We start from the raw sequence: 12,759 nt of genomic DNA on the forward strand, positions 1-12,759 counted from the left end.
GAATTTGGTGTGGTTGTAAGAAATAAAGCTAGATTAGTGGCTCAAGGTTACAACCAAGAAGAAGGAATTGATTTTAATGAAACTTTTGCACCTGTAGCAAGGTTAGAATCCATTAGGATGTTGTTAGCATATGCATGTCATAAGGATTTTATTTTATATCAAATGGATGTCAAGAGTGCTTTCTTAAATGGTTATATTATGGAGGAAGTTTATGTGAAACAACCTCCTGGTTTTGAAAATGAAAATTTTCCAGATCATGTGTATAAGTTATCTAAGGTTTTGTATGGTCTAAAACAAGCACCTAGAGTTTGGTATGATAGGCTTAAAAACTTCTTGTTGGATAACGATTTTTCGATGGCTTAAAAATCAGAATGCCAAAATATAAAACAACAGTTAAATTCCATTTAAACTCCAAGAAAAGTAATTCAAATTCCGGCCACCGAGCCAAGTTCTCCAACAAAATTTCCAAAGATTAATGGAAATATTCCAATAGCAAGACTTCCAGAAGCAATACCCTCTTCCAGCGGCAATACATTGTTTAGAACTACAACACTAAAACATAAAAGCCAAATACTATATTAAACTCATAAAAAGCTTATAATTTACAGGAGAAACTGAAAGTATCAATCAATTTTGAGGCAACCAATTTGACAATTTAATATTAAACTCATAAAAAGCATTGCCAGTAGTGAGTTTAAATATACCTGCATCTGTGTCCTTGCCAATTCAATGGGGTAGCAACTAATACATGCTAATGAACGTGCAGCAGACCCAGCAACTAGGGGAACATATTGTGCCAACATTGGAGCATTGTCAATAGGGAATTTTCCATCAAATTGCGAAAACTGTCATAACAAGGAAGGTAAATTCCCACCTGAAAAGAGTAATTAACAGAAAAAAAAGAAAATAATCATCATAATGCAAAAAAATTTCAATGCCACACTGATGTATGGGATGAAATATTTGAAGAAACACAAGCAATTTATGTACAAGAGAGACTTATTGTTGGCACAGACAACGCTAAACTTGCATAAGTGCCTCTCCATAGTCGGGCAAATCCCTCCTGCACATGTTTAGCTCTTATGAAACCTTTGATATTAAAGATCAAAATTTAAGATTCACTAACAGTAGCACCAAGAAATCTATTTATTGAAGGCACATTAACTACACAATACAAAATCTCTTTCCATAATATATGTAATCACACTGCAAGTATAATGCAGTACACTAAAATGCCATCAGTTGACTTGTTCTAAAAAATGTCTATAAGACATTCTGTACAAATCCCAGTTCTTACGGAGTTATTTTGCCCATGGATCAAATCACTTTAGGACTGGAAAAATGACGTCATCTAAATAGGAAATTAGGAGTAATAACATGTAATTCCAATTGAATTTAGTTTTTCTTCTTCATAATTTTCCTGTGAACTATAACAACTGCTTTCTAGGATCTCTTTCTTCTTTAGAGATACAATAGTTTTACAAAGATCCAATATAAAACTCTTTAGGATAAAAATAGTCCAAGGAAAGCTTTTCTCAACAGCATAAACTATACACTTTTGGAAAACTTCAGTTCTTTTTATTAGATATATGTGTAATTTATTCATAAAGTCCTTGTATCCACCAACCTGGCATACGAATTTGTAGAAAACATCCAGTGTTCCTTTATATTTATTACATTCTGGAGCTGGTTTAGAGCCTGGAACTGCACACGTGCATGATGGGGAATTTCTCATATCTGGAAGCATCTACAGAAACAATTTGAAAGACAACACTTGTCACAAGATCATATAACAAAGAGCAATAAGAATAGTAATTGTTGAGTGTTAGAAAATGTATATTTATAAAGGAGAAAATCGTCATTTTACATTTCAAGTCTTACTAACAACCCTTACTTTTATGTATTTAAGCCTCTTGTAATTTAATTATGTGTGTTTTATTTTAATTAAGTATTTTATGTATTTTAGGGACATCATAGTCATTTCACAATAAACGAGAGATCAAATGGCAAAACGAACATCACTTTTGAACTCAAGACTGTCGAAAACCTTAGGAGGAGCATAAAAGGAAAAATGGTACTGTTCACATGTACGATACTATTCATATGTATGGTACTGTCTACGTTACTGTTCACGACAATGTTCACATAGACGGATCGATGACGTGGCATTGACCGATGATGTGGCATTGACCGATGAGGTGTCATGATCCTGTTGAACTAAAATTCTTATGTACTATTGAGAGTAACGTGACAGCATATTAGTGGACTAAAAAAACGCGTGTACGGTATATGCAATACATGAGATTATTTTCAACCAAACTGCGTTACTGTTCAAACCGTGTCATTGTTCAAACCACGTGGTCAAACATGTCACTGTTCAAACGGCGTGGTCAAACCGGGTACTGTTGACTGATGACGTGGCGCAATCCTAAGCGTCCAAACTGTTTTTAATCCGATGACCATGATTTACTCAATGTATCTATAAAAGGGGGACCTCTCCCCCCTAATTTGGCATCTTTGAATCCAGTTTTGGACTCCATTTTCTATAATTCCTTCTCCATCTTGTATTTTCTATGTATTTTTATAAATTTTTATTTTGCCCCTAGTTCAATTATGAGTAGCTAATTTTCTTTTAAGCTTGGGTTGAAGGTGAAGTCTCAACATGTGTCATGAGCTTTATTTGGTAAATTTACTTTCTCTTCCCCTCTAATGTTTGTGGATTTTTTTACTTCTCGTCGACAAATAATAATAATTTTGTCTAGATACCGCTTTGGTTTCACCGGCTCCCTAATACAAGGTTATTATTATTTGGCACGATAAGCCCTTAGCACCATATTGATTAGAGTGTGGTTCATGAGGTGTGGATTCCCCCCTCATGATTTAATTGACATTAATAAGGAATATTTAGCCCATGGTGCATGTTGATATGGATCCAGATACCCAAGTGTTTCATTTCAATAGATTTATCTTCAATTTATTCTCGCCATTTTAATTTAAGTTTTAGAATATTCCAAATCAATTTCACCAGAAATCCAACCACCCATTTACAAAATTAATTCTACACACAATTAAAATCCACCTCCTAGTGAGATCGACACTTGTCACCATTAGTCTATTGTACAATAGATTCGTGCGCTTGCGAGTTCAATAAAATTTGCACAACAGTAATGTCTATGCATAATGATCATAACAGAAAAGAGAATTCATCTATCACATTTATCATTCCAACCCTCTCAAAATACTAACTGAAGGAAAGGAGGAGACAAATTTAACAAAAGCAAACCAAGGGGGAAAACTAGAGGAAAGCAAAACAGATGACATGCATTTTTAAAACATTTGGATTCATTCTCTTAACAAGTTATCTAACACTTAATACATTTAGTACCTATAGAAGTTAGACGATGGCAAGAGCTTAGACCATAATAGCAATTGATGAAATTTCATTACGTAAAATACCACTCAGTTTTGGTAAGACTGTTATGTGTGCTCAATATAAGTCATTTTGATATCAGTACACTAAGATTTTTTTTCTTGATATGGCTGTTCATGTATAGAGAAGATACCCCACTTTCTCTAATATCAATGTTTCAAGCATTTTCTTTCCTCATAAGATACCATTTCGGATAGTGTACAATGCAAAGTAAAGAATCCCAAAAAGGGCAGTTCACATACCATGTTACTTTCAAAAGATGCTGTACAACATAGACCCTCATAAGGGACGCCAGCAGCCTGGGCTTGCAACCTTGTCTGAAGATGAAGGCAGGAAATCTATTAGCTTTGTAGCTTCATCATGAAATCTCAAAAGATGAAGCAATGTGAAGACTAGGATTTCTGAAAAAAACTGGAGAAGAGATAGAGGATCCATGCAACAAGCATCACTCAAATTTAGAAAATAATTGGGTGACTTTAGCCCACGTTTAAAATATTTATAATAATTAGTAAAAGAATAGTGAAAAGTAGCTGAATAAAGAAAATTTAATTTTTCCATCTTTTTGCTTCCTTTTCTTTCATTCTCCGAAAGAATCATAGCTTCTCAAGGACTGAGAATAATGACACAACATTTGGATTTTATTCTTGAGATAAAGAGAAACAATAATTAACATCTATCCACAATACCATTCTCAAAAGTAGAAAAAATAATAATAATACTAACAATAATAAAAAATAATGAAAATGACAATTAAAGGGAAGAAAATTTTTGATATAACAGACAAAATTAGCAATGAATAAGTTAAATAAAGAAAAAATGAAATGAAAATTTAGGTGGAGTAGAGTCATTATAAAACCTTAGTGACATCGAGAGGATTAATAATAACGGCAGAAACAATAGCAGCGCCGTTAGCAGAGAAAGCCCTTTCTGCAAACCCCAAACTGAAATCTTTTATGGCTTCTGAATGTCGTAAAGCTTCCTCTTTAGACGAAGTCTCTGATGATACTGAGATAGACAAAACGCTTCCCTCCAAATCAACCCTAGTCGCCGCCAACCTGAAACGGAATTAAGAAGCGGCAGCGAGCTGACTGAGGAGATCGAAAATACGCTTCTGAAAAGTAAAATAAATTGAACAAATCTTGAAAATTTGAACAAACACCCATAAATTTGAACAATTTTTACAAAACAAGAATCATCAAAACCTAACTCTAGCAAAAATTGAAAATTAAAAACCAAAACAAACAAGAACATCGAAATCACACAAGCTAACCCTGAATAGCGCGAACAAATCAAAGCTTGAAATTATGAAAACACAATTGAAATCATGGCATAATGGATTCACATAAGCGACGAGAAACAACATGCAAATGAGAAATTGGACATGAGGAGTGGCTAAGAGGCCGTTGTTGAAGAAGTGCTTGCTGCACCAGTGCTTCTTGTTGCTGCTGATGCTGCTTCAACCTCTAGTACTGCATTTTCCTTCAGAATCGAAGGATTTGTAAACTGTTTGTCGAAGGATTTGTAAACTGTTTGGTTCCCAAGAAAATTTCGTTATGGTTTCTCGAGAAAATGAAATAAAAGAAATAAACAAAGAAAACGAGAGACGAGAGAAGCAACGTTTTATTTTCTAAGTGTGTATTCGTTTAATACTTAGGGAAAAAAAAAGGAAGAAATAAAGTTTAAAGTACCCAAAACGGTACAGTTTTGCTAGCATTTTTTTTTAATTATTAAAAACCACCTTTTGTTTTTTAAATAAAATAATATATAAAATTTGAGTCAAATATAGTCAAAGTAATTTTTCTATCATAATTTCTTGATAGATTAAATTTCTATCACGATTCTATCATAAGTTCGTGATAAATGATAATCATATCATAAAGTCATCATATATTCATGATAGAAAATATTTCTATCACAAGACCATCATTAATTTATGATAGATTGAAAATTATGTCATAAGTTTATCATAATTTTATGATATACCTAGAATCTGTCATAAGTTGTTTGTCATCTATTAGCAATTTTCTTGTAGTATTCAAAATGAATAACTTTATTCTACCATCTCTCAAATAATAAAAACATCAACAGCACATCATCGTCATCAATAATAATAATAATAATAATAATAATAATAATAATAATAATAACAACAACAACAACAACAACAACAATAATAATAATTTAACTTTGTAGGATGGAGCTCTCGCAAATCTTCAAGACACAAAATGTGCTTGGCCCCGTTGTTGTTATTATAATTTCAAAATGACTTGAATTATATAAAATTTGGGAATAAGACATAGCAAAATTGATGGTACATATGTTGCAATATACTTGTTCATGTAGCGACACATTAAAGTAAAGCAAAACAATATACTTGTTCACTCATTATGTAGATTTTCAATAGAAGTAATGCAAATTTCACAAGGGCAATGGCCTTATTTCGAATGTTGCACTTGTGGAATGACATGAACCTTCGATACGTCACAAATGTATCATGAAAGTGTGATAAATTTGTGACATATATATATATGTTCAGAGTTTATAGCATATTCATGACTTATAATTTAACTAACATAAATAAATGATAGATATAAGTGATGCTCAAGTTTGGTGGATTTATAATATCTTAAAATGATGACTATTTAAACGACAAGTGTTGAATAAACCCCTCTCTCGCCGCAACCTAAAATCAATGAACTTTGAGCCATTCTCAACAACATTGTGTAGAACCCTAGCCCTAACCCTCACTTCCACCACCGATAAAGCTAAGAAAGTTTTCCGTATATCAGAACCATGGCGAATTGCCTTCAGCTCGTAGGACCCATAATAAATCTTGTAGTCCCTCGCTTTCACTTTGCTAATTTTTTGTATTATTCCATCTCTTTCACTTTAATAACCCAAAATCTTTCTCTGTTTCAATTGAAAGAAGACCCTAGCTTAAATTAAGTTGAAATTTACATATCAAAGCTCTCGCTCAGCTTCCCTCCTTCAATTGAAACAAAACGAAGCCATAAGACCCCAATATGCCACGCCCTTTTGTCTCAGGCCAACATTCATTTAAACCCTACCTTTTGGTTCAATGCCATTTAATGCGATTGCAGATGCCGTTTCAACTCATTATTTAGTTAACGCCATTCAGTTCTTTGCGGTAAGCCTTAACCCTAATAACTAATCAACTGTGGTAGCACGTTGCTGACTGGGGTGGGAATACATTAATTGAATATATGAATTGGGTGATGTCAGTGATTCATCCCCCTATTTGCCGTGAATTGAGATTTGTGTATAATGTTTGTAAGATTGTTAAAAATTTCATGTTCTAGTCGAATTTCTTGCTTGTGGAAGATAAAACAAAAGTTTAATCTATATATATATATATATATATATATTATCTTCTTTATAGTCAGGCTCTGGCTTTGCTGCTATGCTTAGAGCAGTTCATGGTTTCAAGATTAAATTAGGTTTATTTGACGACATCGATATCTTATCTAGCTCTGCTTGAAAATGAAAATGTTTTACTAGCAATCATAGACTTTGTTTATTCAGTTGATATTTTAATTATACGTATAAGAATGAAGGTTTATTTGGGAAAAAAAGAAATAAAGAAATAGGCTCTGTTGAAGCTAATTAATACTTTATTCTTTCTATACGTGCGACCTGTGGTGGAAACATGATATGAGAATGTGTTACTGGTGAGGTTGCTGCTTGAGATGAGAATGATGAGAATGCCTTCTATTCGGAAATCCTTGGTAGGTATTATATAATTATATTTGATGGAATATTAAATAGCTAAAGAACCTGTGATAATGTCTTTGTTCAATGGTTACTGTAGTAGTGTTTGTTGGTCTTTTTCTGGTTGGCGTTTGGATGTTAATGTCATCATCAGTTGTACTGGTGTGGGATCCAGGATGTTGTCCTCTTAAGAGCCTATAAGCAAAGTGAAACAGAGAGGATCTGAGATTTTTCTGGGCCTTTCGTAGAAAATCAAGGTGATGAATGACAGGATTCAACAAATGGGGATGGGGATGATGTTCCTGTTGAAAAGTTAGAGAATAGAGTGGAGGATAATCACGAAGAGATGAATATGTATGAGGGTGATGGTGAGACGAGTGAATCTAAGAATATGGTTAATCAAAACCAGGAAGAGAATTTAGTGAAGGAGAGTTTTGATGAGAATACTGAGTCTGAAGAGGAATCTAAGGCGGTGTCTAAAAATTACAATGTTAGAAAAAGGGAAGATAAGGAATCTAAAAGTGAAGGTGGAGATTCAAATTCAGAAGCTGGAGAAACAGAAGGCGGCGAATTGAATAAAATTGAGCAAATTGAATCAGAGAATAGCTTGGATGAAAATAAATGGATGAGGCTAATCAGATTGAAAAGGAGAAGGATTCTCAAGATCAAGATAATGACACTGAGAGCCGTTGAAAGGATCAGGCTTCAACTGAGATTTTTCCTTTTGGTGACTAGTCAGAAATTCTGAAGGAAACTAATGCTCAGAATGGGGCTTGCTCAACTCAACCTATTGAGTCATAGAATCAGAAAATATCACAACAATCTTCTATATCTAAGGACCAGTATGGTCATCGTTGGAAAGTGTGTAATGCCACTGCTAGGCCAGATTGCATCCCTTACCTGGACAATTTGCAAGCAATTAGAATGCTTTCCAGCACAAAAGCATTATGAACATCGAGAGAGGTATTGCCCTGAAGAAACTTGTACCTGTATTGTTCCTTTACCGGAAGGATACAAACACTCAATTAAGTGGCCCCAAAGCAGGGATAGGGTATGATCTTATATTATGCATTATAAAATATATACTTGACTACTTTTAATTCACTTGGGCTAAGATTTGTTCTCATGCTGTGTGGGATAGATTTGGTATTATAATTTTCCCCACACAAAGCTTGCAGAAGTTAAGGGTTAGCAAAATGGGGTTAAAGTTACTGGTGAATACCACATTTTTCCAGGTGGCAGAATTGAATTTGAGAATGGTGCTCTTCATTACATTGACTTCATTCTGAAGGTGAGCATTTTTCATTTATCATTTTATGTCTGTTGTTAGCTTCAATTAATATGTGGCTTATTCTTTTCTTTGTATGAACCATGGGCGGTCCATTTCATTTTATAAGCTATTTCTTGGGTTTTAGCAAGACAAATAATAAGATTTGTGCTGTTTTTGTTTTATGCGTCTATATAAATTGTGTGCGCGCATATCATACTAGGGGAGTATTGCTTTAATGCTATATACAGTCAAGGACACACGGTGGGTCACATTCTGACTCGTTTCAATGCTTCTTTTATAAATATTTACTTGTATATATTTTGTAGTACTTTTAGAGATGTACTCTGCACTGGATTTTTTAAGTGCTTTTAATGTAGCCTACTGTCTTTGTCTTTATCTCTCTTTCTGTGAAACTGAAAGGTTCATATAATTTTTTAGAAACCAGTAATCTTACAAAAAATTTTAACCTGTTAATTAATGCGGTTTCATTATCTTGAAAAATTTTCAAGCGTGCTTGCTTTTTTCTTTTTCTTTCTTTTGAAATAATTGTTGATATTCCCCTTCTCTTCTATCAAGTTTCTGATTCTCTAAAGCCCACATTATTTTTGTCTTTCTTTATACAGGCCTTTATCATTTATTGGCCAGCACCCTTTCCTCGGTTTTATATAAGAATGTAATTTCGCCCGAATCTGCCAAAAACCGTGTACTATTGTCAACAACAAATCAGAATTCCATCTCCACCTCCTGACAAACCATGCGTCACCACCTGCTTAGGAATCCGAAGCCTTTGCTGGTGTTGATAGTATGTTCTCTCTCTATCTCTGTTTTTCCTCAGTTGAGCATTTAAAACAACATCATACTCATCATATACCCTGTTTGGATTCCTTGAAATAATATTTTTTTAATTTTTATTGTTATTTTGAATTGTTTCTACATATTTTGTATCAGAGTTGTTTGAGTAAAATTTAAATATCAATATTACCGATACGTGCCTAATCTCAACTTCTTACCTTAATAGCTTACTCACCTGTGCTTTTTTTTCTCCCCCCTTTTAAGAATTCAAAAGCTATATTATGGATTTTGTTTTTGTTGTTTATTGTCATGAAGTAGGAGTGGGCAGAAAATTGAAGAACTGTATCAGATTCCGTTTGATATTTGATTCGGTTGTGCAATAACCTAAATTGGACAGTTTCATTTCGGTTGGGATGAATGAAAACCGAAACCGAACCAATAATAAAATTAACAAGCAAACCAAATGAAAGTCCCAAAACAGTAACAAAACAAACACGTTGTGGTTTCTTATCAAATTTCACAGCACGACATGGTCATTCTCTTTGGTAAAAAAATAGAAAAAAGAATAATGGGTCTCGAAAATTTTTTAGAGCATTTCTGTCGCTTACATTTTTTTCCATCGATTAATGTTAGTTGTAGGTGAATGATTGTTGCAAATGCATGTTAGCTTGTGATTGATTGAAAATGGCTTGTGATTTGTTATGCTGCCGTGTGACAGATTGAAAATGGCTCTGAAATTTTTTTATTTGTTTAAGGTATTACTGCTGATTATTGAACAGAGATTCATGCTAGATTTTGTTAAATTGAAGATGAGATTTTTTTTAGGAGATCTGCAAAACCTTCTCTACTATAGATTTGGCTTCTAGCATACCTGGTTGGCTGGAAATAATTGTTTATACAGTCATTGCTGCCTATATTAATCAGGAATATTGATTAGCAATGTACTGGGTTAGAGATTGGTATAATTTTGGAAAATTAGTTGTAGATGCAACTAGGGGTGGCAATATGGGTCAGGATTTGTTTATTCGATTCGATTTGATGCGAATTAAATGGGTTTGGGTTTGAAAAAATTGATTCGTTTAATAAATGGGTGAATTCGATTTGATTCGCTAATTAAACGAATCGAATGCGGGTTTGAAGATTTTGATTCGTTTATTCGTTTAGGATTCGTTTAATAAACGGGTCATAAACGAATCGAATATAGGTCGATTCGTTTAAAATTTATTTATTATTTGTTTAATTAAATTACTTTTTTATCCTTAAATTTATTTAAAAACTTTTTAAAATATCAAGGTTAATATTGTAATTTTAAGCATAACTCATAAAGCCAAAAGATCAACCCTAATTTTACACTTCATTTCCATCTCCAAATCCTTTTCTTTTTCTTTTTAATTTTTGCATCCAGCAAGTGCTACGTTTTGCCACTGCTCCAAATCCTTGGATTTGTGTGAGTGTGATAAGTAAAATTTTATCTTGTTTAATTATTATTTCCTTTAAAATATTACAAATTTACTATATATTTGATATTTTGAAATTTTACAATGATTATTATCAATATTGCAGTATGTTAGATTGTTAATAACATTTTATTTACTTTTTGGTGTAGGATTTTTGTTTTCAAGGTGAAAAAGACAAATGAAGAGAATTAAAGAAATTACCTTACTTTATAATTTGAATTTGAATTATTATTATTTGTATTATTAGGGATTTATAATTTGGTATTTAGATGACTGCATAATATGGTTTGAGTTATTTGTATTTTGTTGTGGGATGTTAAACTTGTGATTTTTTTATATTTTATTTTGCTTAATTTTATTTATTAATTATATTTTTCTAAACGAATTGTAAACGAATCCTGATTCGGTTCGATTCGTTAAGGATAAACGAATAATAAACAAATCCAGACTCGATTCGATTCGTTTATCAATTATTTTAAACGAATTAAACGAATCGAACCGAATATTCGTTTAATAAACGAATCGAATCCGAATCCTGAAATTTCAATTCGTTTAATAAACGAATCGAATCCAAATCCTCATAATTTTGACCCAATTAGTTTATGATTCGATTCGTTTATTCGTTTTGCCACCCCTAGATGCAACCTGATTATGGTCTCAAATAGTGTGATCTGTCAATTTTGTTTGCTCTGGCCTAATAACCTTGAATATGAGCTATGCCACTATACAAAGTCTTGACCTAATCACACTTGTTAGCCAATGTCCAAAATTGCAGTGTCTTTAGATAAGTCCTGTCTTTTTTGTTTGAGTTATAAATGAAAATTGCAGTGTCTTTGGAAAATCACGCTAAATGTTCAAGTTATTGACGAGAGGAGACCCCCAGATTCAAGGGCGGAGCTCCCTGTTAAGAAGCTTTACATATATAGGATTGTCGCCTGGCAAAGGATTGATATGCCTGGTTTTGTTGTTTGGAATATGGATGAAGATTTTGCATTTAGGCTTTTTTGATAGATCATTTGGCAAATCAAGCTCCATGTATCTATCTTCAGACTCTTGGATATTTATAAAGCAGGTGCATGCTCCATATGTTACTTAATGTATCACGATTATTTTTCTATTGCTTAATATATTTGCAGTCCTTGATGAAGTTGAGGACAACTTATGGAGGGTATACAGAGGCTCAAGAGCTCGATCGCCATTCATTTTACACTGGGCTGGGCTATAGCATACCAACTAGTGATTAATAAAGAGAAGGTATGAAGGTCCTGTTGCTGGTGGTAGTATCAATCAGAATTGTTATTTTACTTAGTCATACTTACCATGTATACTAATCGTAGGCTTTTTTCATTTTCATGCATTCGCATCATCTTCTGGTTAAGCTACAGATGGTTGATTTGTGTACTCATTTGTATCACTTGTAGCTCTTGAGGAATAAAATTTAAAATTATGTTGCATCTCTTGTACTAAATAGTAATTTTGTTGGCTTTATGTATGGGAAATGGTTTGTTGTCTTATTTCTTTGATGTGTATGGTGTTACATTGTCTAAAGTTAAGAAGTATTTCTATCACTTGTGTAAAAAACAACCTACTTTTTTCATTCTTCTTATATTGAATAAAAGAGGGACACCAAGATTGAACGAAATTTGATTCAGAAAGCATAGCAATTAGGCCAGTGCAAAACAGCTTCCTTCTGATTCTTTGATATTTGACTTAAATCTTTTGTTTATTTCATTTATCAAAGTCATTTTGGAAAGTAACGGGGGTGATTTGATATTTTAATTGCATTCACATCCCTTGGCACCAAAACAAACATGCTGGTACTAACCAATAATTTTTTATTTTCAGTATACAAATTATTTTTTTCTAAATTAGGGGTATTAAGAAAAGGTATATTAGCACCAGGGGAGGTATTTGAGAATACACAAATATAATCTATTAAACTAAGGTGGCATTTGTTTTTTAATTTAATGACTTAAAGTGACTTAATTAATTAAGTTAATTAGAGGTGTTTGTTTTATAACTTAATGAGATTTTTTAGATAATTTAGACTTAATAAAATAAGTTAATTTTTTTTGGCTTTT

The 12,759-nt window shown here is 32.9% G+C and overlaps 2 pseudogenes; one reads left to right on the plus strand and one right to left on the minus strand.

The window, feature by feature from the left end:
• Positions 1-425: 425 nt before the first annotated feature.
• Positions 426-5,427, minus strand: LOC112100705 (annotated as a pseudogene).
• Positions 5,428-7,243: 1,816 nt separating this feature from the next.
• Positions 7,244-11,903, plus strand: LOC112100706 (annotated as a pseudogene).
• The last annotated feature ends 856 nt before the right edge of the window (positions 11,904-12,759 follow it).

This window comes from Citrus clementina, unplaced genomic scaffold (assembly GCF_000493195.1).
Source record: "Citrus clementina cultivar Clemenules unplaced genomic scaffold, Citrus_clementina_v1.0 scaffold_26, whole genome shotgun sequence".
Lineage (NCBI taxonomy): Eukaryota > Viridiplantae > Streptophyta > Magnoliopsida > Sapindales > Rutaceae > Citrus > Citrus x clementina.